This window comes from Anas acuta, chromosome 23 (assembly GCF_963932015.1).
Source record: "Anas acuta chromosome 23, bAnaAcu1.1, whole genome shotgun sequence".
NCBI lineage: Eukaryota > Metazoa > Chordata > Aves > Anseriformes > Anatidae > Anas > Anas acuta.
Window position 1 is genome coordinate 3534307 of NC_089001.1, and position 24224 is coordinate 3558530.

Genomic DNA, 24224 nt, shown 5'->3' on the forward strand with positions numbered 1-24224 from the left:
AAATCCTCCTTGTTTACCCCCACATGGGAGTTAGCAGAGAGCCGAGCTCAGCTCCTTCCCATCAATTCCACTCACTGCCTCCATTACTGTTATTACTGTGATTAAAAAGCAATCAGAGAGAAATCTCCTTCCTGTCCTAAAATTGCTGCGAACGCCTCGGTTCCACCACTTAAGCATGAGAAGAGCGAGCGTCGAGCACGCTCTGCACCCCCGGCCTCCATGATGCTGAGGAGCCCGCAGGACTGGCAGGGGGGCTGCAGCAATAAACCTCATGGCAATGAACCCTCAGCAGGGGGAGGACAAGCAGGGAAGCCCTGGAGGCATCACGAAGAGTTTCACAGCCTGGAAGCACGGGTTGAGACCAGGGCTCCCTCTGCTCAGACCGTCCTCAGCTTGGACCCAGGGCCAGCCGTCAGCTCTCCATCCCTAGGAGGTCCCCAGACCACCCAGAATCCCATAAATTGAAGTCTGCTCCCTCTTTCACCCCCAGCAATTCCGTGGTTTCCTGAAAATTCAGGCTTCTGGGTCCAGTTCCTTGGCTCTTTCTCCCCACAAGCTCTATTTGCAAATCCCCCTACCTGCCAGATGTGCCCTCACACCCAGAGGAGACGTTGGAGGCTCTCAAACCCAAAAAACCCTTGCTCCCACATCCTCCGCCCCTTTTGAAATGCTGCCCCCTTGTCCTGAGCTGATGTAGGCTGCCTGGGGGCCGTGTGCTGAGGAAAGGATGATTTCAAGGCAGCCAGCACCCCTTGGAATAGCATCTGCAGCCCTGCTTCCATCATGACCCAGAGCGCACAGCCTGCAAACGAGGCTTGGTGGCTGTTTGGAGAACAGACTGAAACAGTCCCTCACTGGTAGCAGCAAGTTTGTGCTGAATTTTCCTAGCACATACGCAATTCTGTGCTTCTGAACGAGAATGATGCATGATCCGAGCTAGTGCGAGGGAAAAGTAAATAAGGTGGGGACAGAGCCTCTCCCTGGGTGGATATTGGCTGCGAGAGTCAGCTAAGAATCAAAGCAAGTAGCTCCCAAAGCTGATCGTCTGTAATAATTCATTCAGCTCACTTAATCACTTGACTTCTGCCACCAGAGCAAGACAGACCATTGTTTTATCTTCATACATATTGACTATAAAGTTTTTTAAATGAACAATTCTTCAGGAGCATAAACAGGAATAATAAAATCTAATTGCTTGTGAACCTTTATGTTTTTGCAGTATTTTTGTGGCATAAATTTGCCAGTCTTTTGCACAAAGATAACACAGAAATAAAGTGTTTGAATTTGCAAATTAGCAAGCGTAAAATGCAGGGACACATTCTTAATAAAACTATTGGGATGTTCAAACCAAAATCTATGACAGATTTGGAGTTTTTATTGCCAGGGATCCGATCTTTAGATAAAATCTAAAAAACACTTTGCAAAGTGCTGGGGCTACAGACCTGGGGCCATCACTAGATAATTTCCTCCTGACCACGAAGGAGGCAGCAGGCACTCTGGCACCAGCTGCAGGCTCTCAATCAACCCCAAACTCAGCTCTGAGAATTTCCTAGTCTAGGGAGCTAGTCTAGGACCTACCTTCAAGACATCCCTTACCACATGCCAAGTTAAGTACGGGGATATGTCACATGTGGGACCGGGGCTGGGAACTCATAGGAACTATTTATCACCTGCAGATACAACATAACCTGTAATTCTGCTACCTGAACACGTCACAACAAGAACCTTTTCCATCCTAACTCCCCACGAGCTGTCCTTTATGGCTCACGGACACTGGCAATGGCAGTGGGACTCTGGGGTCCGTGCCATTACCTGCTGTGCTTCTGATACAAACAGCTCACTGCAACCTCAAATATTTTCCCTAGGTTCTCAGCAGAGTCTGGTGAAGAACACTCATGTTCTTTCTACCCAACCACTCTTTCCTGTGTCCCTCTTTCAGTTAAATCACTTGAAAGAATTGTTGCAACAATTGCTCTAAATAGAAAGAGTTGTTCCTAGGGGAAGCCTTGCAGGTTAATATTCACCCTTAACCTGCAAGTAAACATTCGAACCAGATCAAACACGCCAGGATGGTTGTAGTGATTAATTTGTGCATTTTAATGCATTTAAACTGGCAGTGTTATACAGTTTATGTACCTAGTCCCAGGATAGTCACCACGCACTACCAAACTACCTGCATGTTATAGTAATGAGGGATAAACTCTTCCCCTTTTCTAGCTCTTGTCATTACAGGATTGTCACTGTTTTGCAACAAAAAAAAAACTATGGGAACCTTGGTGAGCTCTAGCAAGAACTTGCTGTGTCCTAGGTCCCCCTGCTAAGGCTGGAGTGGGCTGAACTGGCCAAGAGATCCCAGGTCACCAACAAGTGAATCTGCTTTGCTGCCTCCCACTCACCAGCCCCCACACATCACCAGCATCAGCTTGCACTGATGTTATGAAATAACCAAGAGCCAGAGCTGCTGTGATCTGCGTTGGGAACTCAAGTGGCACAGGACAGCTGTCCTGGTTCCACAGGGCTGTGCTGAGAACGTCCTTTTGGGGGACTCCTGAACGAAACCTGCCTCGAACTCCTCAGCGAGCGCATTAGCACCAGGAGCCCTGCCTCGCATTTCCCTGCTCCAGCAGTTTGACAGACCCCATTACCTTTTCACACGCCATTTGGCTGCTGTCAGAAGCAAGAAAGCTTCTTAACAGGGAAACCTTTAAAGGCCACAGCCTGCATATGTGTGCTCTTTACACAGAGCCTCCTTCAAAGAAAAGATTTACTTCGCATTTTCTCTTCCCGCTCGGGACCTCCAGGGGACGATAGCTCCATAGCCATGCTCTCCTGCCTACTTACGGATTCTGTGAGTACTTTCCCATTGCAAATCCTGGAGGATTTAATATCCACTCTGTAATCTACTGGCACCAACAGGCATTATCTAACTAAACCTTAAATTGAAAATGCTAGTCTTTCCATTTTCCCCAAGCCGTTGTGAAAAAGTCAGCCTCTCGGACTCCGATGTAGTTTACTCTCCCTCTAATTAAAATACGCCAGTCAGCTGTTCCTGGCAAGATACTCAGCAGGCTGCTGCTGCGAGTGCTGAAGGCACATCAGGACCTGCGTGGAGCTGGTGGCTGGGACAGCGGGGCCACAGCCCTCCCTACCTGGCTCTGCTTTATCAGACCTGCTCCTGCTGCACCTCCACAGATGCCAGCAAGAGCGGCACGCTGAGCTCTATTTTATTTTTATTTTTTTCTGTGGCTCTCATCTGTCAAGTTTTGGCTCTGCCTGGGCCGGGGATTATCACTGAGAGCATTCAGCTCCGTGTCCCAGCCCGTTACCAAAGCTGCAGTGAGCAGCCAGGATGCTTCAGCTGCAGGTGCTGGGCTTGGGTCTGTGGGTGCTGGGGGCTGAGCAGAGACACCAAAAAGTGCTCCATGCAGCTCATTTCCCAGACACGTGATGGCAATGACAGTGGACACCTGGCTGGACTAGCAAGCACACACAGCTGGGCTTGTGCTGATAACTTCCTGGGGAGGAAAACAGGCAAGAGGGACCTGAGATACACACTTAATGCAGACAGACACGGGTTTACGAAGCAGATTTCTAACACTGACCTTCCTGTACCATCACGTGTTTCCAAGAAAAAAGGAAACACATTTTCTGCAATTCTTCCTGTCTTTCATTCATCATACTCCATTTTGGCTAAATCACCGAAGTCTAAACATCAGCCAGAAATATTCAATTATGATTTCCAATTTATTAGGAAAAAAAAACAAGCCTCAATCCCAATCAAGACTGTTGTATGTACCAGGCTTCCATGTGAGATGGGTATAGATTCCGCTTTGTCGTAATCAATCCCCACTGACACAGAGCAAATGGAAAATGCAAACTTTTAGGGAGCAATCAGTCAGGAGATGCAAGAACAAAGACAGCGTTAGAGTGAATTGCAGCGCAAATGCATCTGGCTCAGTAACCCATCTGACAGTACCAGATGCTTCAGTGGAGGATGCTGGTAGACAGATGTGGGATAAGCTGTGTTTAGGGAGAGCTGTTTTTTCCTGACCCTATCAGTTTGTACTTTGCTTATGTCCTTAATTAATATCCCTATCAGTGTTTTTAAATCCTGCTAATGACATAGCTGATGTGGCTCCCTGTTAGTGTAACAGCTGAGCATCAGGATCCTTGGTGCATTTATTTTCCCAGCACTTATGGCAAATGTGAATCCTCAATTCCAAGACCACAGGGAACAAAGCCACAGAGAGGTGAGATTTGCTTAAGGTCAAAAAAGGAGTTTGTAGCAAAGCAGAGACTTGAGGCCTAATCTCTGTCGGGAGGGGATTGTGTTCCTCAAACATACCTAATCCCATTTTGAATCCACTTGTCCCTCAGCTCAGGACCGTGTGGCGGCAAAGAGCTAGTCTTGTAAAAACCTTTCTCCAAGAACAACAGTTGTGCTGACATCTTAGCACCTTCGGAAGCCGCTTGGCAGATTATGGGTGTTAATAGTGCAGGGAACACACGGTTAGGGCACAACACCACCTCCCATCCACAGTAACGTGACTGACGGAGGGATGCCCTGAACCTGCAGGTTTCTGGGGACAGGAATCCCACAGGTTCAGATGTCAGCATTTGAACAAGATTTGGGGGTTGGCAAAGGCAGTTTTTGGTGCACGGGCAGCTGGACACGTGCCATATGCCTTTTGAATTGCTATACAAGTTCAGCATGGCAAACAGAACAACTATTGATACACAGAATATGGATAATCAGGTTAATATTTTGAGTGCAATGCTTGGGAGATGATGGGAAGATGGAATAATAGACCCGATCAAAGAACTAGAGGAACTTAAACAGAATAATGCATTTTCTGAAGAAGAAAAAAAAATATTATAAGAAAGGGAAAATTTTCCCTGTTGAAGCTTTTATTATTCGATATACTTAAAAGAAAAATAATTTCAGGGAGATGTAATGACTGAATATTCCCAAATCCATTAGCTTCTGCTGAAAGAACAGCTGTGTGGGAAACATAGGGAAATAATCAAGAAGAAAAATCTCATCCCAGCCTACTCTCATGTTCAGTAGGCATAAGGGACTTTTGTCCTTCATAACTAACGTAATAACTCTGTGTTTTCATTACTCAGAGAAAAGATTAATCCCCATTTGAACCTCTCTAGATGCTCCACTTCCATCACACCTAACGACAGCAAGTTCCACTGAAATATTACATAGGATTAAAAACAAAAAAGGTCTAGGACAGAAGACTGACTTAGATGAATGAAGTGCATGAATGAGGTCACAAACCTCCTTCTGTACAACTAAAAATGCGGAGCTCATCTCTCCAACCCAGGACAGCAATTCTGGGCACCCACCTCCTGCCGAACTCTTCATTTTGCAGTAAGACTCGCCAAGATATCCCACACCAAACCAGCCACTCGGGACTTCAAAGCCATGTGCTGTATTATTATGTTTTATCAGTATGGCTATTAGGAACACAGGGCATCACTTTTTATCGTATGCTGACAGAGTTATGGCAAGCCAGCTCCTTTATGCTAATCGTTAGGGGTTTTTTAAAGGTAATGTCTTCTCATTTTGCAGATAAAACAGGCTAAGAGCACACACATCGTCACAGTAGCTTGGCTAATGAGCGGTAATTTGTTAAAGGAGCAATTAATTTCAGCAAGAAGTCCATACTTTCCCTGGCATGGGGAGAGTCTGGTTCCTCAGATGCTCCTGCCACTTCTCTGTCTGCTCGTGGCAAGTGACTGAAGCACGATGTGGAGAAGCCCCAGTGCCAGCCCCAGCAGCACAAAGTGCTGCAGACCAACTGGCCAGTTTCTGCTCTGACAAACACCATGGCCACACATCCGTGCCTCTGAATGACCAAGGGAATGTCCCTTTTCCCTCCCGTTTCAGCGCCAAGGAAGGCAGCAGCTCTGCTGCTGGACTCCCAAAGAGCTCTGCCCAACAGAGCCCAGCCCCAGCGAGCAGCGAGGCTGCCGAGTTCCTCTCCAAGACAACTGCATATCAAATAGGAATCACACAAGCACTCTTGATAAACAGCAGGCAGCCCCGCTCCTGCCAGCTAACAGGATTAATCTAAATGCACACAGACACAGCTGGGCAAAATCAAAACATCGAGCAGAGACTAAATTACACCACTTAATGGCAAAACGTCTTCGTGGCTCCCGCTCCATCCTGCCTTTCCCCTCGCTGCAGCTATGGCAGGGAGAAGGTGCAGCCCTGACCCCCAGCCTGGGCAGGAGCTGGTTCTGGATGGAGCTTGGAGGTGAAACCCAGGCACCCAGCTTTGCAGGAGCAGTGGGCTGGAGAGAGCAATGCCGGGTCCTGGAGGAGCTGGGGTGACAATTTCCAAGGGCTGAGAGATGAACTCACAAATCGGGGGTGATGGGGAGGGCTCCTACAAAGGGAAAAGGCACCGCACCACAGGTTCTTGTGGCTAACATTGATAAAACATTACTGGTCAACATGATTAAGCCTAGTTTTTTGTTTCTGTTGGGAATCTCCTTTTAAATTCCTATTATTACTAATTGCTGAGAAATATGCCACAGGAAAAACAAACAAACAAACAAACAAAAACCATGGCCATGGGGCGAATGAAACAAGTGTCCAGCTCATTGGATTTTATTCTCCTTTTCTTTTCCTTTCAGAGCATTTTTAATTTTGCTTCTGGGATGCAGTTCCACTGCTAAGCATCTTCCTGCCTGGAAGGAGGTCCCTGGTGGGCTGAGGAAGGATAGCTGGAGCTCAAGCAAAGTAGAAACTCTGCTTTGTGCAAATGGAGTTTCCTCTTTCAGGATAACTAAGTCTGCCTTTCATAGCAGAAGGGAAAGATGCCTTCTATTTAAAGCAGGTGGGTTAACAGTTCAGGAAAGGAGGATGAAAAGAGATCATGGGAGGAAAGGTTCTTGGAGATGTAGGGATTAGGGAGTGGAGATAGGCTGGCACTTGGCAGACACGAAATTACACAGGGCAATTTGTACTAAGAACTATTCTGACCCCATCTTAAATCAGTTCTTCAGAGACTCCCCTGAGGTACCACAGTAATTTCCTTCAGCTTTTACTCAAAGGCCAGACTTTCCTCTAGGCAACTTCTTTTTCACAGGTTGTTTGGGTGATCTCAAATGGCAATTGAATTACCAGTGTGACCAGTTCCCCTGATTTCTGCCCATCAGCATGTTACAAACTCTGTTACCTGCCACAGAACAAAAATTCCTGCCTGAGGTTGATGCTCCAGCAGCTTTTAAAGCCCCAAATCCCTCTGATTTTGGAGAGCACCCTCCATCTGACGTCTGCTTTGGCTTGTGACTCAAGACCTAGCAGCTAAAGGGAGATCGGGATGGCAGGCAGAAAAATGGAAGGGCCAACTGGGAGGGAACCACTGCCCTCTGCTAGCCCCAGTCTGAGCAGCTCAGCTATGTCCTGGGCCCACTTGCCAGGTGTTATGTCTCCACCAGAAAATCTGTGTATTTCTATGGCATTCTGAGCATGTTCCTGCATCTGGACATGCAAGGTCCCAGACAAGGTCCTTAGGGACCCCAAAGGGTCACATACACCTGCATCTATTAATCCTTGCCCCATTATATTAAGCAGTATTGTTAAACTGTTCTTCCAAGCCAGGCATTTCTAGTTCTAACTTTAAAAATAAAAGCCTCTCTCATTGCTTAGGGTTCTGCAGATGTGGGGGTGGCAGGGGGAAGAGCACCCTTGTTGGATCTATTTGAATTATACATCTTTCCAATATTTACAGTCACAACGTGTCTATGTCCACGTGCACAGTATTCAGAGAGATCAGACTGCCGAGCATCTCTGAGACCTTCTTTTTCCTTTCCCTCATATTCCTCAAGTGCTGCTTACCTGCCCTCCCTATTTGCAGCACAATATTTGAAAAACAAAACCAGACAAACACTGGTTGGCTTTGCATGTAATTTTTTTCTTTCCTAAGAGACCACAGAGATAAACCTCACAGCCCCAGCAGCAAATCAAGAAATCCTGCAGTACAAATATCTAAAAATATTTTTTACAATACTCATCTTGGTATTTACATATTTGCTCCCAGTCTCCCTATCTAATTAGACTCCGAGTCCCATATTCACTTACGCTGGCAGATAGCTCTATTGTTTTCATGGTCTGGGCCTGTGAATATCTGGAGGGCCACAGCGTAATCCCATTTACCCCTTCGGTGAAGGAGGAGGGGAAAACAAAGAGGACTGAATACTGAAGCAGGAAGGAGCCTGCTTGCTGATGCTGAGGATGGCCAAGGCAATGCTAATGCCATCGATACTATGCGGCCCCTGTGCCCAGCTCAAACATGGGGCGAGGACTGGTTGTCTCATTGAATTTATAGATCTCTTGGAAGATCTTTAACGTGAGCCAGGAACTAGACAACTGGACTACAAAGAGAAGTGACAAGGTACCTGAAGAAAAAGACCATTGGCAAAGCCCGTAGGTGCGAGTGGAAACCTCAGTGACAAATGACAAGGACAGCAGAGGCAGGAGGAATTTCCAGCAGGTTGTGCAGGGACCTGGGTTATCCATGGGCTGAAAGCTCCAGCGAGCTGCTGTCTCCACGTGCAGGACAAAGCCAAAGGGAGGAGGATCAGTTCATCCATGAGCTGTCTCCTACATCTGTGCAACACGAAGGAAGCAACCTTGAAGCAAAACTGGAGCAAATGTGTCTGTCGCCTCGCGGCGCAGATAAATGATGGGCTCGCAGAGAAGCCAAGACATGCTCGGGAGGAGCAGTCACTGAGCTGCAGCCACGGAGACATCAGCTCAGTAATCGATGCAAGGCATTTGGCACGACAGCTTCTCAGCTGGATTTGCGAGCTGGGTGTTGGCCAACCCTTGGAGCTGCAGGCGTGTTAGCGGGGATGTGGCCGTAAATCAGAGAGTCCCCAGCCCAGCAGCAGGTTGAGCTGCAAGGACCACACCAAGTGACACCAGCGCTCAGCAAAGCTCTTTCAGGTTGGATGGCTTGTTTTCATCAAGTGCAGAGGGGAAAGGAAAGAGAGGAAGCCAGTTTCTATCTCCTCTGGCAGATTAGCAAAACCCTGCTTAAAGAACTGGGGCTTTGGGGTTCTGTACTGCAGCACCGTCTGTGGTACCCGTGAAGTGCAAAGATTCACCATCAGGAGTTAGTCCCTGCGGTAGGAGACTGCTATATTAACCAGCTCTACCCGTTCTCCTTCAAACTTCCAGCAAAAGTAGCTTTCTGATCCAAAGCATTCCATTTTTTTTTTTCATTTTTCAGACTGTGCTGCTTACACATTTTGCAAGAAAGCAGAAGATGCAGTCTAAAATCAGCTTTGAGAAAGTCCCAGCATATCCCTTTCCCTTAACACGGCAAATAAAAATAAAGAATGGAGAAGTTCACAATTTTCTTGTATTTTCTACATGAGAAGACAGCACCAAAATGGAATGATCTGAAAAGACAAGAACTGAGAAAAAATTTATTCTAACTCAGTGCCTGCTTCCCTGCCACGTGAAAGGATGACAGCATCTCTAGCTGAGGGATGGAAGCAAGCTTGCTCGAACAGTGTGTGCAAAATCCATTTGCTATTCTTGCATGAAAGGGGCCATTGAGCTGTGTGGTATTAACCGAGCCTTTGTCTGATACCCTGCCAACTTGTTTGAAACCCTCCTTTTACCCGCAGCAGGGTCAACAGCCACTAGTGTGGCTGAGACAGGGCTGCGCTGCCGGCACAAAGAACCCATCCTGGCATTTTGTCTGCAAGAGAAATAAGCCTATAAGCTTAGGATTTCTCTCCTGGTGGTGAAAGCATTAGTCAGAAAGGCAGCTGAGAAGGAACCCTGATGTGCCACGGACTGACCTGAGGGGAGCTAACGGGCGAAAGAAATTAGCTAGTGGCTAAAGAAATTCTGTCTCCCCAGTCCTGACCTATTTGTTTTCTAAAATACAGAATCAAATTCACACTGATCTTCATGGAAAAGATGCTTCAGGGATGTGCATGGCTCAAGGGGCTGACAAGAGACCACAAAGCCTTTCTTTCCACCTGCAGGCTGGCAGCAGACCCGCTCTGCTTTGTTAGCAGCGGGATGTCACAGAGGAACGACAACCTCGTAATCACCGGTGGCATGGGGCTTGTAGGCTGCACAGTCCAAACCTGAAATTTGGTGATCGCTGCAAAAAGACTCCAAAGGCTTGATCAGAAAATGCTAAGCAGTGGGGAGATGGCTGCTGGCGGAGAAATCCTCTCTGTTGCTGTCTGTGCTACCAATGCAAAGCTGACTTTCTGCACAACGAGTCTTTCTGTTATGCTGTAGCAGACCAGGGAGGGATGGCGAGACCTTTGCTCAGTGCATTTGCTGCATTTTCTCTCAGGTGGGAATTATATGCCCAATTATATACCTTGCCAGCCTACTTAAACGAGGATCTTGCTGACCCTAAACAAGGAAAGGACTTTGGTAGTATGAGAACCTTTATGTGCTTTGGGACTGCAGAGGTCTTCAAGGAAAACAAAGCTCTTCTGACAGTAAAGCTATGAAATACTATCCTCCCTCCATGCTCCTCTCACACTGAAGGGAATTGTAAAGGAGTCAGCGGCATTAATTATTGATCCCAAACAGAATTAATAAAGAAAGAACATTTACTACAGCCGATGAAACGCTACATGCAAGATTTTTATCCGTAGGTCATTAGCAGAACCAAGACAATAGCGTGCGGCCCCCTTCATGCCAAACAAGACGTGATGCCTCCTCTCTGACAAGGCAGCGAGACCACAGAGCTGCTCAGGACACAGATTTCCCACCACGGATCACACACGAGGACACGGAGTGGTATTCAGGGCTTGGCCACGGGCTTCGTCCAGCTTCCAGGCAAACCTTCCTTTCCCCTTGCCCCACAATTTCAACTGCAAACCTCTCTGTGTGTTTTTTCATTTCAAAGCTGCTCTGTTCAGGCACAATATTTCTCTTTTTTTGAGGTTAAATTGATTTCTCATTTAGCTTAGATGGAGAACTGCTTCCCAGGGCAAAGCCTCTCCAGGGATCACAGTTTCTGCTAGCTATGGACATCTGAGGATGATACAATTTTCCCCCATTCTCTGGGTGTGCACACACTAGCACCTATATAAATATTGCCAGTGCACATAAATCTACATAAATTAGCCCCTTCCCTCTTGCCTCGATATCTAGTAAATCTCTAATCAGCAGAAAACCAGAAAAGAACAGATAAAAGATAAGGGACTAGATCCTCAGACTGCATCAAGTCTGTGCAAATTCTTCAACTTCTATTGAAGTTTCTCTGGTTTACACCACCTGATGGGTAATGCAAAGATTCTCCCATTGCCTTAAGTCAGGATGGTTTATGACCTACTTCTATTTATTTGCACTCACGAACTAACCTGCAGCATAAATTATGGCAAAGGGAGGGGACATTTTTCTCCTTCCAGAAAGCTTTACATTCATCAAAGTTAATTGTAATCGGCCGTTAACTCCCGTAAATAATCAGATATATTGCTATGACACAGCATAAATCCACCCAAATTATGCTAACAAGTAGGATTTGGAAAAAGTTTAATCAAAGTTTTCATACGGAGTTGCAATCAGTAGGAAACTGCTGGTTTTCACCACTCCTCTGTCTGCCATCATCACAAAGCTGAGAACAGAGAAAAGTGAAAGCTTCAAGGGTCGGAGCTGGAAATCAAATAAGTGGGACACCAGCCTGTTCATATTTTCAGGCCCGTATTTGTATTGCCATCAGCAGCACGACAGCAGTACCGTGTCTTGCAGGGCCCTAGGAACGGAGGGATTTGAGTACAGATTAACAAGGTTTGGGGTATCTATTTCTGACACGGTTTTGTACTGCCCTGCTCCTAACAGCTGTCTTGCAGCGCAGTGAGAACTGCAGCAGTCACCTTGTTTGCCTCGTTCCCTCTTTAGCCTGGAGCTCTGAGCACCAGCTCCATTTCAATCCATCACTCCTGAGGCTGGATGTCTCCTCCTAAGAAAGTTCCATTCCTCTGATCAGCTCCCCTTTTCTCCTACAGAATTTCAACAAGAACTTGGGCTCCTCACAAAGCCAGGATGCTCTCCTCCCCTCTGCATATCAAAAGCCAGAAAATTGATATTTCTAGACTCTGGGTAGCAGGAGATGAAGGTTCATTCTGCCCCCGACCTCACTGGCTGGGTGATAACGCAGCGTGCCGGTGCATCCTCCTGCTGCCAGCATTGCTACAGCAGCAGCAGGGAATTGCCCGTGTAGGCAAGGCTCACAAACAATTTCTGCGAAGTGGATGATAGGACTGTAATTTCTTGTCTGATGTTGTCAGGGACTCACGGCAAACTCAATTAAAAGTTGAGGCCAGAAGGGGAAAAACTAACGATGTGTATGCCTATACATACATATATATATGTGCATGTGGATGTGTCTGGGACAAAAATGATGATTGAAATGTTCCCGTGCCCCAGCAATAAGAAGCGTCTGCTTTTGGCAAAAAAAATGGGGGAATCAGAATGTGCTGAGAAAAACCAGGAGCACAACCGGGAAGGAATCCAGCTGACAAATTACATTGAGAAAAGATCTCCCAGGCACAGGAGGCAACGAGTTGCAGTTCTGATTGAATAGACTTGTTAATAAAAATACATTGAACAAAAAAATGAAATCGAGAGCAAATCCTTTCAAATAAGATTTTAGCTCTGCCCTAAATCCATGGCTTTATTTATGAGTTCCTCTGCCCTCGCTTGCTTAACAGGACAGTGGGAGAAAAGAAGAGGCGAAACCAGACTGGAAGGTGGCCCGTCCCTCCCCAGCTCTGACCCAGAGGCACAGCCGTGGGCAGAAGCAGCACGCCACAGCAGCTTTGGAACATATTTTCCCATCTTTTAAAGTTAAAGGTTTGCCATCTGGTTTTCCTGGAAGTGGAGACAACCTTGAGGCAGCAAAATCTTGGTCATCATACTGTATGCACAGCTCTGTCCTATAGTAGGCCAATACTGCACGTTTACAGCAGCAGCTTTGGTCTCAGCCCCCTCCATGGAGCTCTGTTCCCTCTGCTTTGTTTTTTTTTCCCTGTTATGAACACCCTGGAGGTCCGTAGCAGGTCCCAGCGCCTTGATATTATGGCTGGAGGGCTCCATGGAGCAGTGGCTCCATCAGCTTGTGGTGGGACAGGAGGAGAGCTCTGTCGGGGGTGACCCTTTTCGTGAGGCACAAGGACAGAGCACTTTGCAGACCTCGGGCACTGCACTTCTGCATTTCACAGGTTTGGTTTTTTGGTTGCTGGAGTCACACCAGCTTCTCACCTGTAATGAAGAGGCCAGAGCCGTGCTTCATTAGCACCCGCTTCAGGTACATGATTTAATTGTCAGCTTTGGGAGACACCTTTAGTGTCACATAGGGAATTGGGAGCTGGTGCAAGGGACGTGCAAAGACACTGCAAGGAGGCGTGAAAAGGGATGTAAAACTCGCAGGGCTGAAGCTGCTTAAAAACATTGAGCTCTGCAACGCTGCTGGGTGGTGCTGGGCCAGCTCCAGCGCTCCCAGATTGCTAAATCCCAGTGCATGTCATCCTGATCTGTCCTGTCCAGCCTGCACCGTCACTTGTCTCATCCCCACAAGTATCACATTGCATAAAAATTGTCCCTTCCTACCTGTCCTTGCTCAGCATCGCTGCTTGGACAGCTTTTTGCTACCTTACTCGGTGCAGAAACATGACGAGCACCACTGGAGGGCCCACAAGTTGTTTAAAGGAGTCTATCCTGTATTTGCCACCCCCTGGAGTTAAAATATAATGAGATCTATAAATAATAAATAAATCAGCAATTCTTTTTCATGTCTTTAGTCAGGCTATTCTCTAAGGCTACATAGCTTTTAGAATTTTTAATGGAAGTGGAAGGGGGGAGCTAGAGAGTTTTCCTTCTTGATTTTAAAGATAAACACATGATTCCTGGAGCTGGAGCTTTAAGAAGAAAATCAAGAGAATGAAATCTGATGAAACTGTCTGTTTCAGGCCAGTGCAGAGGAAAGACAGAAGGAGAAAATGGACCAAATTTCACTTGGAGCTTCCTAAGAGAAACATCTACTCCCACCAGACAAACAGATCAGGATTTTCATGCATGTATATACGGCAATTTGAACAACTCCTTTCATGCAACAGGGTGTTGGAGAAGCGAGCTCAGTGCCTGATAGATCTACAAAGAGGGACGGTAAATGGGGAAGAAGAAACTGGTTTGTACTTATTACTACAGGTCTTGGGAGCTGGTGATCAAAACAGACAGCTTTGTGGTCACCCAGTTCAACAAGCAGGCCAAAAAATAGCAATATTAATCCCCCCCCATAGCTGAAAGATGATTGTACTAGGTCAATTCAAGCAAAATACCACTGGTAAAACTGAGACCAAAAGAAGAACCCATCTTACACCCCCAGGTTCTGTCTCAGCAAAGCCTGCTCTGCCTGCTTCCTTCCTAATGAGGCATTTTACAATGCTGATGAGAAAATTCCCTGGTGGAACGGAAGCACCAGGGTGGGGACTAGGGATGTGCTCAAATTTATACACAGGAAGATGAAGGAAGGCACATGGGAAGGTGAGCAAAGGTAGACAAGACCTCAAGTCACAGACCTCAACATTTGCAGTGTCTCTTTACCTTCATCACCCCCCTTTTCCTCCCCCTAGAGAGGAGCCAAACCAACTCCCAGGAGACCTGTGCTCTCTATTTACGAGAGCCTTCTACCCAGTTAGCCAGGCCCAGGAGAGATTTTTTGCTTTTGTTTTCCCAAGCACCAGAACAACACGGCTAATCCTGCGGAATAATATTAATGTAATCAATATGATTATGCCCAAGAGAGAATGTCAGCCACCATGAAACAACGGAGCCAAAGGGATCCAGTAACAGAACAAAGGCAAGGACAGGAGCTTATTTTGGGATTTGTTTTGTTCTTCTGTCATTCTCTATCCAGTTTTCCCTGTACTATGCAAATAGAAATAGATAGAGCATTATTCCTGGGCACTGCCAAAGACAGCCAGCCTCGTGTTATGGCTGAGTGCTGGGGAAAGACCCTAGCTGAAGGATCTGCCCTGCTGGCTGGCTGAAATTACCCGAAGCTATGGCTTCGCTGCCAAAAAAACATGATCATGCTGCCCATGCTGTCTGTACCTCGGTGTTGTGAGTATCACACAGCCCAGCCCCGATGGGGAGCACCAAGCTGAGCCTCCTGCAGCGGGGCCGAGCAGAATTTGTGTGCTGCTGTCCCCAAACAGCCTGCCTGCAGTGGCTGCAAGCGGTTAGCACAGACCTGAGGCCATGCTCCTGAACAACAAGCGCTCGCATCGCTTTGCACTTGAAAAGTTGACAAACGCAGAACAAGCCGATTATCTGAGATCTTGAAAGCACTTCCCCGCACAACCCTAATTAAGTGATTTTCTAGTGCTCCCACAGCCATACCTGGATGAGAACCTGAGTCCTGTACTCGTCTTCTGAGACTGCATTTATGGAGTGAGTCACTTCCTAGCTCAGGAAAACCTGCGGCTTGCTTTTGAGAGCGTGGAGTTTTCTTTCTGGAGTATTTCAGAACACCAGAGCTGGAAGGGAGGATTTGTCTCCAACACAGCCGTGTCTGCATATTCCCTCAGCCTGAGCACGGCTCTGACAGCAGCCACCAGCCACCCTGCTCACATCTGCATTGCTGAGAAACTTTTGGTTCAAGTTCTCCTCTTGGGGTCAGCATCTCCTACCCCTTCTCCTACCCCCTGGTCCCTTCAGTCTTTTTCTCCATGCTTTTAAATCTCCCATTACCGCTTCTTCTAAAAGCTCTGAGATGGTCCCCAGGGGCCATACAAGAGAAGATGAATTGAATGATGATTAAAATGCGGATCTAGAGTTGCTAATGCCCCTCGGGAGTTATACAAGCATCCACTTGGAGAGGGTCCCATCTGGATAGCAGCAAGAAATGCTGGAGAACAAACCTGGAAGGTTAGTTAACATGTTTGCTTTCTCTAGATCTCACACCCTTTGACTTTCATCCCTTTTTTGGTGGGCTGGGAAAGCCTGGATGCTCTTCAAGAACATGCTGGGCTTGTGCACACCTTGCCAAGTGCTTCCACCTCCTAAAGTCTCAGAGGATGAAGGCTACAGCACAGACAGGAGACCAAGGCCAGTTAAGAAGGGCTGGACTCAAACTATTTGGGAACAGTGAGAGCTGCTCAGGTGAACACAAGAACTGGGCTTTCCCCTTAGGCAGTGTCACCTGGCTGTGTTTTAAACACTTTTGGGCTGCAGTTCATCTCCTCCTTGCCCAACACACCCTGAGTTTTTTGCATGGGACCAAGCACGGTGCTGAGCTGCCTGCTCTGGGAGTGCTGCAGCCCTCTCTCCTCTTCAGCAGTGTCTGCAGGCAATGAGCTACTCGCTTCTCCCAGATCCTCATATGTTCTCGTAATGCCTTTGTTTTTGTCATAGATTTTTGTGTGCACACGTGTTAAATCTGGGCAGGAATGCGTCTGAACCTTGAGCCAGATTAGCCTGGGTTTTATTTATTCTTGCTGGGACTTGCACTCCAGCCCCTGGCTGACATTATATTAATTGTTTCTGTTGTGTTACCCTTACAAGCAAGGGCTGTGTGTGTTTGAAGAAAGCCTCGTGTGCCTTACAAACATGTTTCAGCACCCCTTTGCTTCCTCCCCAGCCTGTTCCAGCACCAGTTTCCTCTAGGATGTCCTACAAGCCTCCTTTTGCACCCTAGAAGCAAAATAGGGACTCTTCCTGGAATGCAGAGGCCTCTGGAGGCCTGGCAGGGCTCACTAGTGCACCCTTGGGCACACTGGAGGCCTCCCGAAAACATCCTGGTGAAGAAACCAGCAAGCAAGCAGCTTTACCCAGGGGCTGCATCCGAAGCCCGTCATGATAAAGCACCCCTGCTCCTCGCCTCCTTTCTGCCTGTGCTCACTCCATCTCCTGGCATGTTTAATTTAAACCGTTTGAGAAGACCATCTTTCCTGGAGACATTCCTCCTCCGTCAGCACCAGAGGGACCAAGCTCTACCTGAAGCTCCTGGGCAAAAGCACTACACAAGTGGTATCTATCTGACTTACAAACGCAATCCCATTATAGTAATAACATCACCTCCGATGGTGCTGAGGTATAAATAACCCCCAAACTCTGCACTCAGATCTTTATTTATTAATTCATTCTGAATTAATAAATAAAGATCTGAATGCAGATCTTTAGGGGTTCTGTCCTGCTGTCCTGCTCTGCACCCCAGCCTCCTCTCCAGCCTTGGACACAAGCTCTGCACAATTTTGGCACCAGCATGAGAAGGGGCAGAGCCCTCTCCCCTCTCCCCAGGGACTGAGCAGCTCTCAGCATGGCACAGGAGCTGTCTGCACCCATTTGGTGCCTTGGCTGGTGACTTCCCCGCGGAGCTGGGCACTGCAACCCCTGAAGGAGCCCATCAGCCAGCGCTGCGAACCACGCAGGGATTTCTGCTGGCAAGGGCGCAGTATTTCATTCCGATGACACTTGCTTTCTTAATATTTTAATCAGGCTGTTAAGCTCATGACTGGAGAGCTGCAGACGGCTGCCACCCTTCCCACTGTGCCTTCCCCTGCCAGAGCCAAGCCCCGCAGCGAGCGTGGCGCTGACAGCACGCGGATCTCCGCTTGTCCCAGCTCCTGCATCACACTGCCTGCCACGCCAGCGACCCAGGGACATGTTACCCACCCTCCTGCACTGAATTCAGTAGTGCTCATGTCTTGGCAAAGAAACAAAACAAGGGGGAAAGTCAAGGCTGAGGCGCAGCCAGGGCTGCAGGACTCACTTCTGCCTTCCCTACTGGCTGCAGATGGCTAAATGCCACCACAGGCTCACTTTCCAGCCAGTCCCACGTCATTTTCTTGTGAGTGACTGGTAATGAAGGCATCAGGGGAAGGACGGAAACCCTCAACATTCAGCCCACGTGCAAGATTCATGGTATCATTTATTGCCTAACAAATTCCCTGCTATTTCAGTAACTTAGGACATTTTTGATGTCCTTGATCTGTTTTGCTTTCTTCCCTCAGGTTTCTGTAGCTGGGGAGCTTTTGGTCTCGTTTTAAATGTATTATCCTAGCGTGTGCGTATCCTAAGGGAATGTTTCCAAGACTTGTGCACAGAGAAGAGATTTTCAAGATGCTCACGGACACATCCATTATGGGACTGCATATTTGCAAGGGACGAGGTTTGATGAGCCAGATGATTGCTTCTAATCCCGAGCCCTGCATCGTATTAGTGTAAACTGAAAATTTACAGTGATCATATCCAGGTGCTGTGTTCATCTGATGCTCGTTGTGCTCACAGGAGTAATCAGGCTGTTTCAGAGAGATTTCCAAACAGGTACGGAAGAGGAACCTGGTGCACAGCAGAGGAGGGCAGAAGACTGCTAAAAGCTTTCCTCACTGTGATTCAACGAGCACAGAGATGAATACTGCAATGAGCTGAGATTTCCAGTTCTAACCTGCAGCTTCACACAGTCCTTTCTAGGAGAAAGAAAACAAGGCTCTGAGGACTACATGTCATCAGCTCCAACACTCAGCGCAGAACTAACTGGGCTGAGCCGTGGCAAGCCCCAGACAAGGGACATAACGGAGCAACTGGGAAGGCAGTGGTGGACATCCCAGTCTGCTCCTCAGTCTGGCAGCTGGGCTGGACCCAGCCCTGCACAACACAGGATCGCAGGAGGGAGTCGGGTCCTTTGCAGACAGGCCAATAAATCCTTCCTGCCACCGCCTGCACTCTTGCTCCTCACCAGTACGGTTTGACAGGGAGAGAATTGAATAGCGCTGCTAACAGACAGGGAAAAAGTTACAGGGTTCATTTAGAAGGCAGTAAAGAGGGAATTTTCAATTTCCTTTTAAAATCGCAACGTAATAATTCTTTCATGGTGGTTTCAACAGGGGAGCAGGAGCCAAAGGGACCTCGAAGCATTTCAGCATCCAGCTCCACGACCGGCTGGGTGCTGTGCTCTGAACAAGAAAACAATGGCATGCAGGAGGGGACTGCAGGCAAACACAAGGGCTGGTGCAAATTTTCAACACCTGCAATTCCAACTAACACTATAACAACCTCTTTATGTTGGCTTATGTTCCAAACAGGTAAGGAAAAGACCCCTCTAAAGCAAGCTACAGTATCCTAAGGTAAGCAGGGCGTTGGGGTAGCGCTGGGGAACGAAGCCCTGGTGACATTGGGTGATGTGACCAAGAGGCAACCTGTGGCAAGGAACTGATGCTGAGCTGGGTCCAAGTTGAGGGTGAATGTAAAATCATGTTTCTGCTTTGCCTGTATTCACAGATATATCCTGTAACAGCCTGGGAGCGTGTGCGTGCTCGCACAGGAGCAGACAGTCCTGAGGATACATGTGATGGAATTAAAGTCCTACCATTAATTAATTCCTGTTGGTACCTCCTGTTAAATGACTGGGATTTCAAGGCCATCCCTGAAAAATTGGAACAGATATCAGGAAGGTGTGCTGTCATTGAGGCAGTAAGGAGGGGGTCCTGGAGGGGCTGTGAGTACGTGCACACACCAGAGCAGCTGAGTCACACAAGCCAAGGAAGCCTTAGCACAGAGCTAAGCCAAATAATCACAGGCTTGCTCGGTGAACTGTTTTCCTATTCTTCTTGCCATCACCTTGTAAATAGCTACAAACCAGCCTCAGCTGGACATACAGGGAGATGATTGATGCAATCAGCTTATATGTAATTACTGACCAAAGTAATGAGGGCAGTCTCCTGGTGTTTCATTGGGATCTAATAACAATACATACATAATATATAAAGATACACACATACCATTTTCACGCACTTGTATTTATATTTATGCCCATGGTTAGATGATTAAAAGAGCTGTGAATAGTCCTGAAGGCTCTGTTTTGCTATTGTATTAGGGGTTTTGAGAGGATGCCAAGAGCTGATTGCTGCTACAATGCAGCAGTTCCTGTTTGGATCACACAGGCCACACATAAACATATGAACTCCTATTTAAATCCATTCTGCAGTTCCCTGCTCTTTGCATCTATTCCATTTTGTATTAGTATTTTTTCTCCCTCATCATATGGACAAGAGCTTCATTTGTTAAAGCCAAGTGTGATGCCACAGGGATCAATAGCATAATGATAAATTCTCTCTAGCTCAGGATCTGATTCTCAATCTTTTATCTGAATTACTGTATTGATCGGTGGAAAAAATGGATTACAAATAAAAATACAGGACAATTAAATGCTACGCAATTAACACTAAGCTTCAACAAAGACAACTTAAAGACAAAGGGTAGAACTCAGTAATCAGCTTTTGTTCCTACTTTTTTTAAAGATGCAAACCCTTATGCCTCAGTGGTCAGGCCAGCCTCTAATTGGTATGTACAAGGAAAAAGCTTTCCCCATGGGGAAAGAGGTCTAGTTATCCACTGGTGCCTTCTTCCCTAGCATCTGGAGCCGTTTATTGCAGGAGGCACAGGCTGCTCTGGTAGCCCAATGGCTCGGTCCTCTAAGGCTATTTCTCTGGGAAAACAGCCAGGCTCGGATACCAATTATCCCATCTGAAATCTGGAAAAACTCCACCGACTTTAATAGGAATGGTTAAATTTGGAATTACTTCATGTAGAGGGTTCATCCAGCCTGAAATGTGCACGGAGGGGGTATATTTCGGCTTGAACTAGAAGGACCTCAAATGCAATGCCACTGGGAACAGCAGGAGGGAACAGGGAGCGCCCTGAGTGCTGCTTGGAGGCAGTGTGACAAGAACTCCTCCCCCAGAAAACAGTCGCAAATTGGTCCCGTAAATCCCTGCATTTGCTGCTACTACTACGGATTGGGGGGTGTGGAAGGGGAAGGGACATAGCATTGGGATTTATTCCTTTGGGAACAACACCATGGCATCCCCCAGAAGCAGAGACGCTTTGGGATCGATTAAACTTGACCTTTAGGCTATGCCACGGTAGCAGCCTGGGCTGGTATTATCTTTTGAAAGCACTGGTAGGAAATGGCTCCCAAAGAACACAGAGCAAAGCTGTTTATAGGCCTTTATTCCCAATATATAAGCAGCTCGGAGCCTGATAGCTCGCTGTTAGCCAATCTGTGGCTGTAGGTCACTCTCTCAAATCTTCATTTATGTCAGGTAATGCCATGCATCATTGATTTCAATTGAGGAGACGCTTATTAATAAGATTTAGTGTATTGGATTCTAAGACTAGCAGAAAGACCATTTATGTCACCATAATGATCCAGAAAGCTGGAATAACTCATCACATCACCGTGTAATTTTCATTAGATGCTTGCCACCGTTTTCAGTGTTAACAGCTTGCCTAGAACATCTGGGCTCTACCGCAGGTCTCAGGATCTGAGACCCATATCGCAAATAATGTGGAGCTTGCAAAGGATTCTCTGTTCGAAGAGATTAAAAATATTAAGATTAGATTAGTCGGGGAGGAGATGAATAAAAGGTGACATGATAGAGGCATGTAAGGTAATAAATGGCACAGAGAAGGTCAGCTGGAGGCTCCCGGTTTTACTTTTCATAATACAGGAATCCAATTAAATTAAAAGGCTATTCATTTAATACTGATGAAAGGAAATACTCTTTTCACATACGTGCAATTAGGCAGCGGAACTCCGGAGTGCGAGGTGCTGCAGAGGCAGGAATTTAGGATTGCCCCAGAAGAGGGCGTGTTCTCAGAGGCAGAGCATCTTAGCTCTCATCTTGAGCTCTGCAGGATAAAAGGCTTAGAGGGATACAGACTCCTGCTTTGGCCTATAAATCAAGTGCAAGAGATTCAGTCCGAAGCTCATAACAGCTGGCCCAAAGACTTCCTTTTGGTTTAGAGGGTTTTTTTCCTGTCCATAGCTGGTTTGGGTGGAAGGGAATGCACTCGTGTAATTTTATTGCTGGCTTTTACTAGGAACCACACACTTTCTGTCCTCTGAAACAGCAGCACCAGGTTTGGCTGTCATGGGATGCAGATTAAAGTAGGCATCACTGAGTCTGGTGATCGTGGCAGAGGAAAAATATCCCTACCTCCATTCCTGAATGAAAGGATTTCAGCCTTAAAGTGAAGTGATGCAAACTCATCTATCTTTCTGAGAGAAAAAATAGTGTTTATAATTAAATTAAATACCATTTTTTAAAGCAAGCCTTTAGGAGGCATCGTCTTCAAGGTACGAGTGAGAAGACCAGGTTAATAAATCTGTCTAACATATGCTTGGAATATCAGATGAGCAGTCACCAGCACAACCATTACAATAAAGATGCAGCATTATTTCACTATCGTTATTTATTTGCACGCCAGCAAATGCCATCCAGATTAGGCTCCTGTTACGCTAGGAACTGTGTATACACACGGTAAGATAAGTGCTGCTAAAAAGCACTTGTGATCTCAATTTAAATTAAGCACAACAGGTATAAGTAACAAACAAATGTGGGCAATGAAAGAAAATGGATAAAAGCTTGAAAGATAAGGAGTGCCCAGAGGCTGTTTTTTTTCTTTTTTTTTTTTTTTGTTAAGAACCATAGCTAATGAATGGCCTGAAAAAAATAATGTATTAAACACCGCTTTAAGCAGAAACATCCCTAAAAAACAAATTCAGAGTTCCATAATCATAAACATTTATACAGGAAATCTGATGCTGAGAGTTATGCTTATCCAATCAGGGATTTAAAATATGCCGTGTAACCACAGACAAGAATCAAAGCTGCTCCAAATACACTTCCCAGACACTCTTAACTGACAAGATTTAGGCCAAGATTTATCAGTTAGAAACTATTTTTAAATATCATGTTGCCATTAAACATGTTTCAGAAAGTTGCAATCACGGAGTATTCACAGAAAGCAAAGTGGCTGAAACTGCCACCAAAACTCCTTTTGAATAAACTGAATGTGAGGACTGAATGGCACCGTTTTCCATTTGAAAATGTCATTCTCTCAAAATCAAAATATGTTGTGAAAATGCACTAATTTTGACTGGGGGATAGAAAAGAATATTGACGATGATGAGATGTCTTGGTTTGGCATTTTTAGCATAACAGTCTCTGATGTTTCCTTGTGAAATTATTTAAATTCTACTTTTTTTTACCTGATAAAACATAAACAACACTGAAGCAAACAATTACAGTTTTGTCAACTGATGAAGGTCCACCTAAACAGCTTGGTGGGTTTGTGTCTGTTCCTGTTATATCACTCCTTATAAAAACCACCTCATGTCTGAACTAAATGTGTTCACAGACCCATCTGTCAGGTCCATTTTTAGCTTAAACCAACGAGACATGGACCGAGAACGACAAGAACTCATCTCCAGAACCTCTAGAGCCGACCGCAGGAGGGACTGCAGCCTGTGATGGATTATCAAACTGCTTTTGCTGGGATAATTCCCTGATTCTTGCTTCACATCCCCGTTTTGAAAGGATGAAACAAACCGGGGGTGGTTCTGCATGTCCTGAGCTGCTGCTGGGGCTGTCCGCAGCCTTTCACCCACACATTTGGGACTAGCTCTGCTCTCCTACCAGGTAACCTGCATGGACAAAATGCTTTAGAGCCCTTCTGTGTGATAAAAGAGACTATTTGGGCTCAGCCTCTGGCTGGGGAATCCCACTCACCCACTTTTCTATTCTTTACCCCCATTTCTGAGCTTCTCCCTCCATTTCTCCTGGCCATTACCTGCCATTGTGGGTGACCTGTGGATGCATCCCCTAGAGACGACAGAGGGAGGTTTCGACAAAGGTCTCTGAGCTGAGCCACTCTAAAAGTGACAAAAATGTAAAACCCCGCTGAGCTAAATGCAACGTGAAAAGGGCAAAGCTAAAGTCAGCTCAGCAGCAGCAGTCCCCCTTGCTCAGAACAGACGGCCTCAGCAGAGAGCAGGGCTGGCCTGCTGTTACCTCGCACTTCTGAGCAACAGGGCTTTTAATTCAGCACCCGGGGGCGAGAGGGAAAGGTCTGTGCCTGATGACATTTCTTGTCTCTGATCCCATCTGCGGCCACCAAAAGTTCAGCTGGCGTTTCGGAACACGATGCCTGTCCGGGAGGCGTCACGCTGCCAGCGAACTCATCCCCGCGTGGCTTCAGCGTACCAAGAACTCGAAGGGGAAAATCTCTCCCACCCTCAAAACCTCAATTAAAATGAGGAGCGGAAGGTATAAGATGCCCTCTGGCCATCACACACGCACCTCCTGCCTGAACCCATGCAGACACACGAAGCACACGCCGTCATTTCCAGCACTGGGAGAACGGGACGTCA

At 46.7% G+C, this 24224-nt stretch overlaps 1 long non-coding RNA gene across 2 annotated transcripts in view; it reads right to left on the bottom strand.

Annotated features, from left to right (window-relative positions):
* Nucleotides 1-24224, bottom strand: part of LOC137843729 (uncharacterized) — a 153718-nt gene that overhangs the window by 24796 nt on the left and 104698 nt on the right. The window lies entirely within an intron of this gene.